Source organism: Sapajus apella, unplaced genomic scaffold (assembly GCF_009761245.1).
Source record: "Sapajus apella isolate SASKATOON/1434 unplaced genomic scaffold, GSC_monkey_1.0 scaffold91, whole genome shotgun sequence".
Classification (NCBI taxonomy): domain Eukaryota; kingdom Metazoa; phylum Chordata; class Mammalia; order Primates; family Cebidae; genus Sapajus; species Sapajus apella.
In genome coordinates this window covers 1,488,884-1,503,684 of record NW_022437031.1, presented here as the reverse complement: position 1 = coordinate 1,503,684, position 14,801 = coordinate 1,488,884, and the positions used below count along the sequence as shown (strand labels likewise).

The window sequence follows — 14,801 nt, the reverse complement described above, 5'->3', positions numbered from 1 at the left end:
CTGCTGTGTTTTGCTGGGGGATTGTTCTAGACCGTAGTTGCTTCATGTTTTTCTTTACTTGGAGGTATCACCAAGTAAATTTATTAGAGGTTGTTCTGTTGTACACCCTGGAGAATGTACTATGTGAACTGGAGAAAATGTATGTTCTTCTGCTGTTGGTGAAAATTTCTGTGTATGTACTTTTGTCAAAAGTACAGGTTGAGTATTTCCTTAACAATTTTCTGTATATACATTTCTGTATATACATTTTGTCAAAACTGTGGATCAAGTTCAATATTTCCTTATCAATTTTGTTTCTGCTTGAAATATCCATTGAAGAAAGTGGGTTAAGTCACCTGCTATTATTTTATATTTTATTGCTATCTAGTTCTCACTTTATGGCCATTAATATTTGTTTTATGTATTTAGATGCTTCAAAATGGGTGCATATATATATATATGGAATGTCAGTATTTAATGATAAAGGTGTCAGTTCATTAAGAAGATTATATATATATATATATATATATATATAGCAATAGTTTACGACTTGAAGCCTATTTTTTAGTCATAAATATAGCCACCTTTACTATCTTTTCATTATGATTTGCATGGAATATCTTCTTTTATCTTTTCACATTCAGTCTATATATGTCCTTAAAGCATAAATGCATCTCCTGTAGGCAACATAAAGTTAGATCTTATATTTTTAATTGTTGTGGATACACAATAGGTGTATATATTTGGGGTGTACCTAAGATACTTTGATACAAGCATGCATGATAATCACATTTGGATAAATAGGACATCCATGCCTTTGAACATTTATCCTTTATGCTGCACACAATCCAATTATACTCTTTTAGTTATTTTAAAATGTACAATTAAATTATTTTTACTATAGCCATCCTATTCTGCTAACAAATACTAGATCTTATTCATTCTTTCTAGCTATTTTTTGTATCCATTAAGAAACCTCACTACCCCCTCACACACACCCACTATGCTTCCCAGCCTCTGGGAACCATTGTTCCATTCTCTATCTCCATATGTTGAAATGTTTTAATTTTTAGCTCCCACAAATAGGTGAGAGCATGAGAAGTGTCTCTCTGTGCCTGGCTTATTTCACTTAATATAATGGCTTCCACTTCTATTCTTGTTATTAAAAATGACAAAATCTCATTATTTTCAGTGGCTGAATAGTACTCCATTGTGTATATGTAGCACATTTTAAAAACTCATTTCATCTGTCGATGGACACTTTGTTTGCTTCCAAATCTTGGCTATTGTGAACAGTTCTGCAACAAACATGGTAATGCACATATCCCTTTGATATGTTGATTTATTTTCTTTTTGTTGTATACCCATTAGCGGGATTCCTGAACTGTATGGTTGATCTAGTTACAGTTTTTTGAGAAACCTCCAAAGTGTTCTCCATAGTGATTGTATTAATTTACATGCCCACCAAAAGTGTATAAAGATTTCCTTTCCTTCAAATTTTCATCAGAATTTGTTATTGCCTGGCTTTTGGATAAAAATAATTTTAACTGGAGTGAGGTATCTCATTGTTGTTTTGATTTGCCTTTCTCTGATGATTGATAATGTTGAGCAACTTTTCATATGCCTGTTTGCCATTTGTATTTGTTCTTTTGAGAAATGTTTATTTTTCATTTTGTCGAGATAGTATGCTATCTTTTGAGAAATGTTTTGTCAATTTTTTTACACAAAAGGATTTATTAAATCCACCACCATACTATGACACTGTCACACTGTGCTTTTAACACAAGACTTGCTCTACAATACTTGGAGGAAGGACATAAAACACAAATTGATTCTGAAGCATGGCAATTAAGAAATAAAACAATGAAAGCAATTTTTTTTTAACGGAAACTGAGAATTAAGCTTCAGAGGGACCCAACATCACTTCCATTCAGGGACTCAATACAAAAAAATTAGTTTCAATTGCTATTAGCAGGTGGCAGGAGCCACTTTCAAATAAATCTTCAAATTGAAATATACTGCTTCACCCCTTGTTGGGGGTAAGTTGCAAATTGAATAATTTAGTGTGATTTGAAGCTATTTTGATGCTCATCTCTCCTGGATACCACTCTGGTGCTATAATCACCATATCCATAGTAGTTGTAAATAGTGTAGTCTTATCCTCTATAACCACCACAACCATGGCTGTTATATGGATAGTTGCCATAGTCTTGATTTCAATAACTACTATATCCCTGGTTCCACTTTTGACTGGGGCCACCACCTCTTCCACGAGCTCTTTCTGCAAGTCCTCCTCTAGATCACTGTTTCTGTTGCTGATATTGTTCCTTTGACACGGCTACTTTTATTTCACATTTACTAAGACCAACATTGTGGTATTTCTTTTCCCTTATCTTCTTCACCGGTTCTTCTTCCTTAAAGGTAATAAAGCAGAATCCATGCTTCTTAATGGTCTTGTTGCCCATGGGGAGTTCTAGAGATTCCATCTCACCAAAATCACCAAAATATTCCCTAATTTTCTCTTCAGGTGTACCTGGAGAAAGGCCACCAACAATTTCTTTTTTTTTTTTTTTTTTTTTTTTTTTTAAGCCAGCCCTTTTGTTTTCATGGCTTTGGCCCTTTTAGGATCAATCACCTTCCCATTCAATTTATGTTTTTGTTTTTTGTATTTTTCTTTTCTTTTTTTAAATATTTAATCAATTTTGATTTGATTTCTGCACATAGCAAGAGATAGGGATCTAGTTTCATTCTTCTGCCTATGAATATCCATTTTCCCCAGCACCGTTTATTGAACAGACTCTTTTCCCCAATGTATGTTCTTGGAACCATTGTTGAAAATGAGTTCATGGTAAGTGTGTGGATTTGTTTCTTGGTTCTTTATTCTGTTCCTTTGGTCTATGTGTCTATTTTTATGCCAATATCATGCAGTTTTGATTACTATAGCTCTGTAGTATAAGTTGAAGTCACATAATGTGATTCCTCCAGTTTGGTTCTTTTTGCTCAGGATTTCTTTGGCTATTCTGAGTCTTTCTGGGTCCATATAAATGTTAGGGTTAGTTTTTTCTGTTTCTGTGAAAACTGTCACTGGTATTTTGATAGGGATGGCATTGCATCAGTAGATTGCTTTGGGTGGTCTGGACATTTTAACAATATTATTCTTTCAATCCATGAACATGGACTATTTTTCTTTCTGGTGTGTGTGTGTGTGTGTGTGTGTGTGTGTGTGTGTGTGTGTCATTTTCAACTTATTTCCTCAATGTTTTATAGCTTTTATTGTAGATATCTTTGACTTCTTTGGTTAGTATCTAGGCATTCAACTTTATTTGTGGCTGTTGTAAGTAAAATTATTTTATTATTATAATTATTATTATACTTTAAATTCTAGGGTAAATGTGCAGAAAGTGCAGGTTTGTTACATAGGTATACATATGCCATAGTGGTTTGCTGCACTCATCAACCTGTCATCTACATTAGGTATTTCTCCTAATGTTATTCCTCCCCTAGCTCCCCACCTCCCAACAGGCCCCAGTGTGTGATGTTCCCCTCCCTGTGTCCATGTGTTCTCATTGTTCAACTCCCACTTATTAGTGAGAACGTGCAGTGTTTGGTTTTCTGTTCTTGTGTTAGTTTGCTGAGAATGATGGTTTTCAGCTTCATCCATGTCTCTGCAAAATAGCTAAGATCAAAGCAGAACTGAAAGAGATAGAGACACAGAAATCTTTCAAAAAAATCACTGCATCCAGGAGCTGTTTTTTTTTTGAAAACATCAACTAAATAGATAGATTGCTAGCCAGACTAATAAATAAGAAAGAGAGAAGAATCAAATAGACACAACCAGAAATGATAAAGAGAATACCACCACTGATTGCACAGAAATACAAACTACCATCAGAGTATACTATAAACACCTCTACACAAATAAACTAGAAAATCTAGAAGAAATGGATTGAAAAACTACCTATTGGGTACTGTATTTGTCACCACCATTATCTGGGTGATGAAATAATCTATACACCAAACACCCATGACATTAAATTTACCTATATAACAAACCAGCACATGTACCCCTGAACCAAAATAACGTTTGTTTGCTTGGTTTTGAAGTCAAAGACATAACTAGGCATAGTAGCTTATGCTTATAATTCCAGCACTTTAAGAGTCTGAAGCTGGAAGATCGCTTGAGTCCAGGAGTTCAGGACTAGCCTTGAAAACATGGTGGAATTGCATTTTTACAAAAAAAAAAAAAATCGAGCATGACAGAGCACACATGTATTCCCAACTATTCAGAAAGCTGAGACAGGAGGATCCCTTGAGACTAGGATGTTGGTCTCTTCCTTTATTTTCTCCCAAACAAACTGAGTCACTTTCTCTATGTTGACCCACCTGGAGCTGCAGGTGGGGTGATGCAGACACCGCTTTGGCCATTGCCACTGAGACTGCAATGGGTCAGATCTTAAGCAGCACAGCACTTGGTCTCACCCAAGGCCTGCTTTAACCATTACCTGGCTACCACCTATGTTCATTCAAGTCCCTAGCTCTGTACAGTCAGCAGACGGGAAAGCCAACCATGCTTGTGTTCTTCCCTTCAGGGCATCAAAACCCCTCCAGGTTTCTGGTGGGTCCAGAGATCTTGTCTGAGAGCCAGGGATTGGAATCAAAAACCTTAGAAATCTACTTCCTGGTCTATTCTACTGAAGCTAAGCTTGCCCTCAAATTACAAGTCAACATTTTTATTGCTTTTCTCTCCCTTTTCTACAGGCTGAGGAGTGTTTCCCAGTGGTCTCTAGCATCATTGTTTCATGAGGAATTTTGGCTGACCAGATCCAACCTTCACTTAAAGCCCAAGGGATCTTCAGTCACTTTGTGTTGAATGCTTCCAGGCCTGAGACTCACCCTTCAGGGCATTGGGCTCCCCTCTGACCCAGGACAGGTGCAGAAATGCTGTCCAAAAGCCTGGGCCTGAACCTAGTGACCCCCAAGAGCTTGCTTGGAGCTCTACACCACAGTGGCTGAGTTGATACCAAAGATGTCAGACAGAGTGCCCTTTCCTTTTACCTCTGCTTTTCTCAAGCAGAAGGAGTCTATCAGCCACCATTACTCGAAATGTTATGGGTCTCACCTGAAGCCAACACATCTCAGAGTCTCACCCATGGCCCATGACATATGACCTTGGTATTGCTATTGTTTATTCAGGGCCCAGAGACTCTTTAATCAGCAGGTGATAATTTCTGTCAAGACTAGCATGATCCCTTAAAAGGAACCTTGTTATCTTCTGCCCCAGAGTGTGTCTAAAAATGTTGTTCAGGAGCTAGGCTGTCACAATTCTGCCTGGGGTCATATCCTATTGTGGCTGAGCTAGTATTCAAGATGCAAGAAGTCCTCGTACTCTTTCTGTTTCTCTCCTCAAGCAGAAGGAAGGTGTTACTTTTGTTGCTGTGAGCTACACTGTCTGGGATTGAGGGAGAGGTGGTGAAAACACTTTCTTAGCTGCTCTGGCTGTGTCTCCCTAAGGTATGTGCTGACCTAGACCTCTGTCTCTAAGTCCAGTCCAGCACTAGAACCTGCTTTGGAATTGCAGTCCTTTTCTTCTAGGCTTCCTTTCATGTTTACCTAGTGTCCCAGATTATCTCGATTCCAACTGCTGGGATGGGTGATTGCTCTCTGTTGTGAACTTGTTCAGATGCTCCCTCCATGAGTGGGTACCTGCTGAGCCCAGTGCTGCTTTTTTCTCTACTGTACAGAACAGCAAAAAGTTCAATTCCAAGTTCCTCAGTTGTTGTGCTCTCCTTCCCCCGCATGTGGAGATTCTCTCTGGGCCACATGGCTGCTCCTGGGGGGCGGCAGACAGGTGCCACTGGTGATTCAACACTATCTTTTCTACCCTCTTCAGTGTCTCTTTCAGTCATATTAAATTAAAACTAGGTACTGTGATTGATCGCCTGATTTTTGGTATTTATGACAGTGCTTTTTTGTGTGTAGTTAGTTGTAAAATTTGGCCTTCGTGTTGTGGGGGACAATTAGTGCAGGCTTCTATTTGGCCATCTTGCACTGCCCGTGAATCTTATTTTTTTTTAACCTATTCAGCCACTCTATCTTTTGTTTGGACTATCTAATCCATTTACATTCAAAGTAATCATCAATAGGTAACTTACTACTGTAGTTTTTTTGTAGTTGTTGTTTTCTGGCTGTTTTATACCTCCTTTTTTCTCCTTTCTTTTTGTTGTCTGCTGTTGTGATTTGATCATTTTCTGTATTTCTAAGCTTTGATCCCTTTCGTTTCATTATTTGTATATCTAGTGTATTTTTTGTTTTATGGTTACCATGAGGTTTACATAAAACACCTTATAATTTATTTGAATCTAATAACAACTTCTGTCACATAAAATAACTCTAGACTTTTACCCTTTTTCCCAATATTTGTGTTTTCGATATACAACTTTTATATTTTTATATTGCTTTTCCCTTAACAACTTATTGTGGATTTAGTTATTTTTGACCATTTTAGCTTTTAACATTTATACTAGAGATATGTATGATTTACATACCACCATTACAGCATTAGTGTATTTTGAATTTGATCACACATTTACCCCCACCAGTGAGTCTTGAATGCTCATATTCATTTATGATAGTAATTATTGTGCTTTTGTTTCTACTTGAAGAATTCTCTTAAACATTTTTTGCAAGGCAGGTCTGGTGGTAACAAATTCCCTCAGCTTCTGCTTGTCTATGAAAGACTTTATTTCTTCTTCATTTCTGAAGAACAGCTTTGCTTGAAAAAGTATTCTTCGATGCAGTTTTTATCTTTCATCACATTGTATATATTATCCCATTCTCTCTTTGTCTACAAGGCTTCTGTGAAGAATATGTTAATGGACATTTTCTTATATGTGATTTGATACTTTTCTCTTGCCACTTTTAAATATATATATATTTGGACAGAATATTACTGTGTCACCCAGGCTGTAGTGCAGTGGCACAATCATGGCTTACTGCAGCTTCAACATCCTAGGTTCAAGGGATCTTCCTACCTCAGCCTTCTGAATAGTTGGGACTACACATGTGCTCTTCTATGTGCAACTTTTTTTTTTTTGTTTGTAAAGATGCAATTTCCCATGTTTCCCAGGCTAGTCCTGAACTTCTAGACTCAAGCAATCTTCCAGTCTCAGCATTTCAAAGTGCTGGAATCATAGGCTTAAGTTACTATGCCTAGCCCTGCCTTTGACTTAAAAAAATGAAACACCTTATTCTAGGTTCAGAGGTACATATGCTGGTTTGTTCTGTAGATAAATTGAATGTCATGGGTGATTGCTGTATAGATTATTTCATCACCCAGGTAATGGTGATGGTAAGTATAGTACCCAATAGGTAGTTTTCAATCCTCTCCCTCCTCCTGCCGTCCAGCCGCTGATAGGCCTCAATGTGTGTTTTTCCCTGTTTTGTGTCCCTATGTACTCAATCTTTTAGCTCCTACTTATAAATAAATATATGCATTATTTGGTTTTCTGTTCTTGCATTAGTTAACTTAAGATAATGGCCTCCAACTCCATCTGTGGTATTGCAAAGGACATAATCTCATTCTTTTTTATGGTTGCATAGTATTCCATGGCATTTATGTACCACATTTTCTTTATCCAGCCTGTAATTGATAGGCATTTAGGCTCATTTTATGTCTTTGCTATTATGAATATTGCTGCAATAAAGTATGTGTGTGTGTGTCTTTATGGTAGAATAATTTATATTCCTTTGGGTATATACCCAATAATTGGATTGTGGGGTTGAATGGTATTTCGTTTTTTCATTATTTTAGAAATTGCCATACTGCTTTCTACAATGACTGAACTAATTTACATCCCCACCAGCAGTGTACAAGCATTTCCTTTTCTTCACATCCTCACCAGCATCTGTTATTTTTTTACTTTTTAATGATAGCCACTCTGACTGGTGTGAGATGGCATCTCTCATTGTGGTGTTGATTTGCATTTTTGTAATAATTAGTGATGTCTTTGACTTTTGATAGTTTGATTATAATGTGACTTGGAGAGAATCTCATTGGGGTGAATCTACTATGGGAGTTTTGAGCTTTCTGAATCTGGATGCCTATATCTCTCCCAAGACTTAGGACATTTTCAGGAATCATTTTATTGAATAGCTTTTTGTCCCTTTCTCTCTCTCCTTTCCTTATGTAAAGAACATAATGCAAATGTTGTTCACTTAAGAGTGTCTCATCATTTAAAAAGAAAAGAGCGTTTTCTTGACTTCACTGAATTGTCTATTTATATTTTCTTTTATCTTGCTGAGTTTTCTTAAGATGATTAATTTGAATTCTTTTTCAGGCAGTTTATAATTTTTGGTTTATTTGGGATCAGTTACTGAATAATTCCTCTATTCTTTTGGCAATATTATGCTTTCTTGCTTTTTCATATTTTTTGTGTCCCTGTGTTGATGTCTGTGTTTCTGATGATGCAGTCACATCTTTCAAACTTTAAAGAGTGGCATTCTAGAAGGACTTTTAACTGTAGATGGCCCTGAAGGTGCCAGTTGAACAAGGTGTGCTAGCTCTGGTTTCTTTTGGGCACAGTGGTGTGGTGTCCATGTAGTTTCTTCAGTTGTAGTCATCAGCAATGACTGTGGGTATCTCAATGTTTAGGGTTCAGGAGTTTGGAGCTCTGATGGTGGCTGTGTAGGTTATTGAAGCAAGGGCTCTAGGGATTCTTCTGTTCCTCTCTCTCACAGTAGGAAGTTTTAGCTGAGGAAATCTCTCTTATTGTTGAGTTTGGCATGGCTTACAAGCAGCCATATCCAAACAGATATTCAAGACAGGTGACTTAAATGGCTGGGAAGGCAGTTTCCTGTGCTCAGCGTCATGCAGAACTACTGTGTCACCTGGACCTTGAGCTGCAGGTTCATTCTCTAAGGCATGGCTAGTGGTGGTTCTCTCACTATCTTGCAGTCTATAAACACATACCAGCAGCGCAGTCCCAGAGGAATGGATGTAGCTGTGTTTCTGGCCCTGGTATGGATCCAGAGAAGAAGGAGCACTCTAGGAGGACACAGCTGCAATTTGGGACCTAGAACAAATAGGTTACAGTGGTAGTTCAGGCTCCTGCAGATGAGATATTATTCAGTGGTGACTCTAAACTTTAGGATGGTGGGACACAATAGTAGGCTAGAATCTGTGAAGCCAGGTGCAGCAGCAAGAAGGATCCAGGAATGGCAAGATGCCATGGTGGCTTGGGCCCCAGTGGTAAGGGGAACAGTACAGTGATGGCTCTACTTCTTGGAGAGAAAAGGTAACAGCTGCTTAGACCACTGGGGGCTGCTTGAATTCCAGGTAGGTGAAGTGCTCTTGCTGTATGGCCTGGAGGGCAGGGTGGTTCAACTCAGCCAAGGTTCTGATTTCATAGGATTTAAGCCACTTTGTCTGCTCAGCCTCAGAAAGTGGCTTTGGATCACTGAAAGTAGGGCATTGTATCAGCTGTGGTGCTGAGAGGTGCTGTTGCTCTAGTATTTTGGAGGCCTGATGTCCTTGGGTGGGGAGCATGGAACTCCTCCAGCTGTAAGACCAGAGAATGTGACTGCTCAGCGTGCATGAGGTGTGAGATCCTCTGGGAGTAGGGCATTGTTTCAGCTGTGGTGCTGGAGGAAGTAATGACTCAGGTCCACAGGGAGCCTGAGGTCTGTAGAGGGATGCCGCATCTGCACTGGGACTAGGGACACAACTGCTTTGGTGTGCAGAAGGCCTGAGATCCCTTGGAGGCAGGGTGATGTCTCATCAGTAGTGCCAAAAGAGCATGACTGTTCTAGTGTGTAGGCAGCCTGAGGGACCTGGGGCATAGCATACTACCTCAGCTGTGGCATTGAGAGAGCATGATTGCTATGGACCATCCAGATTCTGCACGTAGGGTGCCACTTCGGCTCAGCCCTAAGAGGAAGTTTACCAGCAACTGGGATGAGGGGGATGAAACAGCTTTCCAGTAGCTTGACTCTAGTGGGAGAACATAGCGGCAGCTCTGCTCAGTGACAACACATTACTAGGTGGGCATGGTGCAGAAGTGACTGAGCCTCAGGAATAAAGAGAAGCAATAGCTGTTCACCCCATGGAGCAGAATACACTCTAGTAGTGAATCCAGTTCCCAGATAGTGCAGAGTAGAAGCAGCATGGTCCATGGGGCTGTAGTTGATGCATGGCATCAGCTTTTTCTCTGGAATTAGCTCAGTGTGTAGACTTTGGGGAACTTCCTCAGATGTAATCAAACCTGTGAGGACTGCAGGAGTCTTCAGTAACAAAGACTGCAAGTTCTGCTTTGGCAATGGCGGCTCCTGGGGTCCTTTTGCTTACCTTTTCCATTCAGGGAGAAATTGCTCCTGGTTCTGAAATAGTTCCAACTGGAGGAACAGAGTGGTGGAGGCAAGGTACTTTCTTCCATTCTCTATTCAGCCATCCAGAGCTTCTGTGCTCTGTAGAATTTTTTTTGCTTTTATGCTGTTATCTGGTGCTATTTTTTGGTTATTTTAACCAAAAAGTAATTGTTTATTCATTGTTTTTGTTTTTTTCTTTTAATTTTTATTTTATCTTTATTGTTAGGAGCTTCTAGTCACCCATCTTGCTCTCATAATTTGCTGCTATATTATTAACATTAATAATGTAAACTGCACCAAATTAAATATAAAGATATTTTGATTTGCAATAAGAAACAGAGCAGTCATCTGTAGTCAATTGATTTGTGATAAAGATGGCAAGACCATTCCGTGAGGAAAGAATGGAGTTTTCAATAAATGTTGCCGGAGAAACTAAATTCACATGCCAAATAATGAGTTTGGGTCCCCAACCTCACATTATATACTAAAATTAACTCAAAATGAATCAAATATCGAAATGCAAGCACTTCAATGACAAAACTCTTGGGGAAAAAAACGTAGTTCTCATTTTCATGACCTTGAATTAGGCAATAGTTTTTAAAGATATGACACCAAAAACTTAAGCACCAAAAGAAAAAAATAGGTAAACATTATCAAAATTAAAGATTTAACACTTCAAAGAATATAATCAAGAAAGTTTTACGACAACACACTGAATAGAAGAAAATATTTGTAAGTCGTTTATCTAAGTGTGTAGCATCCAGAACATCTAAATAACCCTTAAGGCAACAATGTAAGACAAGTAACAACATTTAAAAATGCATAAGGATACAAGTATACATTTCTCCAAAGAAGATATGCAAATATCTGATAAGCACATTAAAAGATGCTCAACATGGTTATTCATTAGGAAAATGGAAATTAAAATCAGAATGAAATATCACTTTATATGTATTATGATGTCTATAATAAAAAATAAAAATTTAAAATCTATTGGTGAGACTATGGAGAAACTGGAACTTTTGTAAATTACTTGTGAAAATGTAAAATGGTGTAAGCCCTGTGGAAAACAGCCTGTCATTCCTGAAAGAGCTAAATAGAGTAATCACATGACCTTGCATTCCCACTCCTAGATATATAATCAAGAGAAATGAAAACTTATGTTCATACAAAAACTTGTACACAATTTTTTCCCATTTATTTATTTTATTGTATTTTAGGTTTGGGGGTACATGTGAAGAACATGCAAAATTGTTGCATAGGTACACACATGGCAGTGTGATTTGCTGCCTTCCTCCCCATCACCTACATCTGGCATCTCTCCCCTTGCTATCTCTCGCCAACTCCCCACCCCCATATTTCCCCTCAACTGACCCCAGTGTGTAGTGCTCTCCTCCCTGTGGCAGCACAATTTATAATAGCTAAAGAAGTGAAAACAATCCAAATCTCCAACAATTAATGAATCAATAGGCAAAATATAGTACGTCTGTACAATGGAACATTATTCAGCATCATGGAAAGCAATGAAATACAGGTGACATCAGGAAAGATACAAGAAGGCAGAGTAAAAAGCATCAGAAATCTATCTCTCCACCCAGGCAAGAATTGTATGATCAAAACTTATGAAGTGTCTATTTTGGAACTCTGGATTCTATCCAAACAATTTCTCTGCATCAAGGAAAAAGCTGGATGGTAACTGGTAATTACTTTCAATCAATTTCAGCTATTAGTGCAATATCAACTAATTCTCCAACTCTACCTCATAATAGGCAGCCATGTCTTTATTCTAGAAAAAGTTTTGCAGGGAGAAAGCAATATGGCCTTATCCTCCAAATATCAGGAATCTGTGCTTTAATAGATGGTTGCTACTTCTGATCACATTGGTACAGACACAGAGGTAGGCTGCTATTGTTTCATCCCCCCTCCCATATATTGGTTCATCCCCCTTGAGCTGAAGTAGTTTCCAAAAGACTTGAATTGACATCCCCTTTTCCGTTGCTATTATTTTGTGATTATTTTTTGCTTTTGTTGTTTGTGTCTTTTTCTTTTCCATTTTTCTCCTTTTTGGGAGAAAAGCATTTAAGGGCTAGAATATTTCAAAAAAAAAAACAATATATGGGGGGATTTACAAAACCACTGCATACACCCAGGGAAAGACACAGATTCAGAAAATAAATAAGAAAACTTTATATTTTTGCCTCAGGCTGATTCCTGGCAAACAAAACAAAAAAAATTCTACAATAAAAATAAACAGCAAAATCTGAGAAAAGGGGGAATCTAGTTTCCAGATTTACCACATTGTAATGATGATGCAAATGTCCAATTTTTAACAACAAAAAAAATCACTGGGCAAATGAAGAAACAGGAAACTATGTATGGCTCAATTAAGGGATCAAAATAAGTCAACAGAAACTTCTCAAAAAGAGTAGATGGGAGATTACCAGACAAAGGCTTTAAAACAACGATCTTAAAGATGCCTAAAGAGCTAAAGAAAGACATAGAAAAAGACAGGAAAATAATGTATGAACAAAATGAGAATATTAATAAGGAGAAAATATCAAAAGGAACTAAAAGGAAACTCTGGAGCAGAGAAGTGTAATAACTGAAATGAAAAATAAATCAGATGGTTCAAAACATGATTTAATCTGGCAGACAAAGAATTATGAAATACGAAATAGGACAATTGAAATACTCAAGTCTAGGGGAAGAGAAAGAAAAAAGATAGAAGAAAAGTAAACAGTCTGGAGGACATGTGGGACACCATAAAATAGACCAACATATCTATTGTGTTAATCCCAGAAGGTAAAGGGAGGGGGAAAAACAGTAAGAATATTTGAAGAAATAATGGCTGGACACTTTCCAAATCTAAAAAAGACATGACTCTATGTGTCCAAGAGGCTCAATGAAATCCTAATAAAAAGAACTGAAGAGACACATTATAATCAAACTGTTGAAAGCCAAGACAGAAACTTGAAATCAGAGTGAGAAAAGCATCTTGTCACAAATAAGGAATTCTCAATAAGATTATTAGCAGATTTATCAACTGAAATGTTACAAACCAGAAGGCACTGAGTTAATATATTACAAATACTAAAACAGAACAAAAAAACCCTGTCAACTGAAAATTGTATATTCAACAAAATTATCTTTCAGAAATGAGAGAAAAACTATGACATTCTGAGATAAACAAAATATAAGGGAAATTATTGCCATTAAACCTGCCCTGCAAGAAATGCTGAAGGATGATCTTCAGGTTGCCATGAAACCAACCCAAATGCCCATCGATGATAGACTGGACAGGGAAATGTGGCACATATACACCATGGAATATTATGCAGCCATCAAAAATGATGAGTTTGGGTCCTTTGTAGGGACATGGATGAACCTGGAAACCATCATTTTCAGCAAACTGACAGAAGAGCAGAAGATCAAACACTGCATGTTCTCTCTCATAGGCGGGTGTTGAACAATGAGAACACATGGACACAGGGAGGGGAGCACTACACACTGGGGTCAGTTGGGGGGAAATAGGGGAGTGATGGTGGGGGGTGGGGAGCTGGGGAGAGACAGCAAGGGGAGAGATGCCAGATGTAGGTGATGGGGAGGAAGGCAGCAAATCACACTGCCACGTGTGTACCTATGCAACAATCTTGCATGTTCTTCACATGTACCCCAAAACCTAAAATGCAATAAAATAAATAAATGGAAAAAAACATTAATCTCATCACCCTACAGTATGTGGTGTAGATCCCATATATATGCTCATTAAATGAATGATTACTTTTCCATATACAATATAAATTCAAGCATCGTCAAAAAAATTTCATTACAAGTAAATGCATGGGTAGTTATAAAAGCTAGAATTATAATTTTGGTTTGTAACTCCAATTTATATTTTCTGCATGATATAAAAGAACAATACATAAACGCAATTATTAACCTATGTTATTGGGCATACAGTGTATAAAGATGCAATTTGTGACAAAAGTAATTGAAAAAGGCGTTTGAAGCTCAATAGGAGTAAAATTTTTACATGCTTTTGAAGTTAAGTTGGTATACATTTAAATTAGCTTGCTATTGCCTTAGTATGTTCTTTGTAATCCCAATGGTAGCCATAAAATAATTATAGAATATACATAAGAGAAAATGAGAGGGGAATCAAAATTCGCCACAAAACACTTGAATAACCACACAGGAAAGCACTACTAAAGAAAATGAGAAACATTGTTATACAAGGCATACAAAAAACAACTGGCAAAATGGCAGACATTAAGTCCCTTCTCATCGGTAATTACTTTAAATGTGTATGGATTAAGCAGTTTATTCAAAAGGAAAAGATTAGCAAAATGGATTTTTTTAAATGACCCAATTATATGCTGTCTATAAGAGATGAACTGTAGATCTAAAGACAAAAATAGATTTAAAATGAAGAGATGGAAAAAGATATTCCACACAAATAA

At 37.5% G+C, this 14,801-nt stretch overlaps 1 pseudogene; it reads right to left on the bottom strand.

Moving 5' to 3' along the window:
• Positions 1–2,039: 2,039 nt before the first annotated feature.
• On the bottom strand, positions 2,040–2,635 carry LOC116534971 (annotated as a pseudogene).
• Between the last annotated feature and the right edge of the window lie 12,166 nt (positions 2,636–14,801).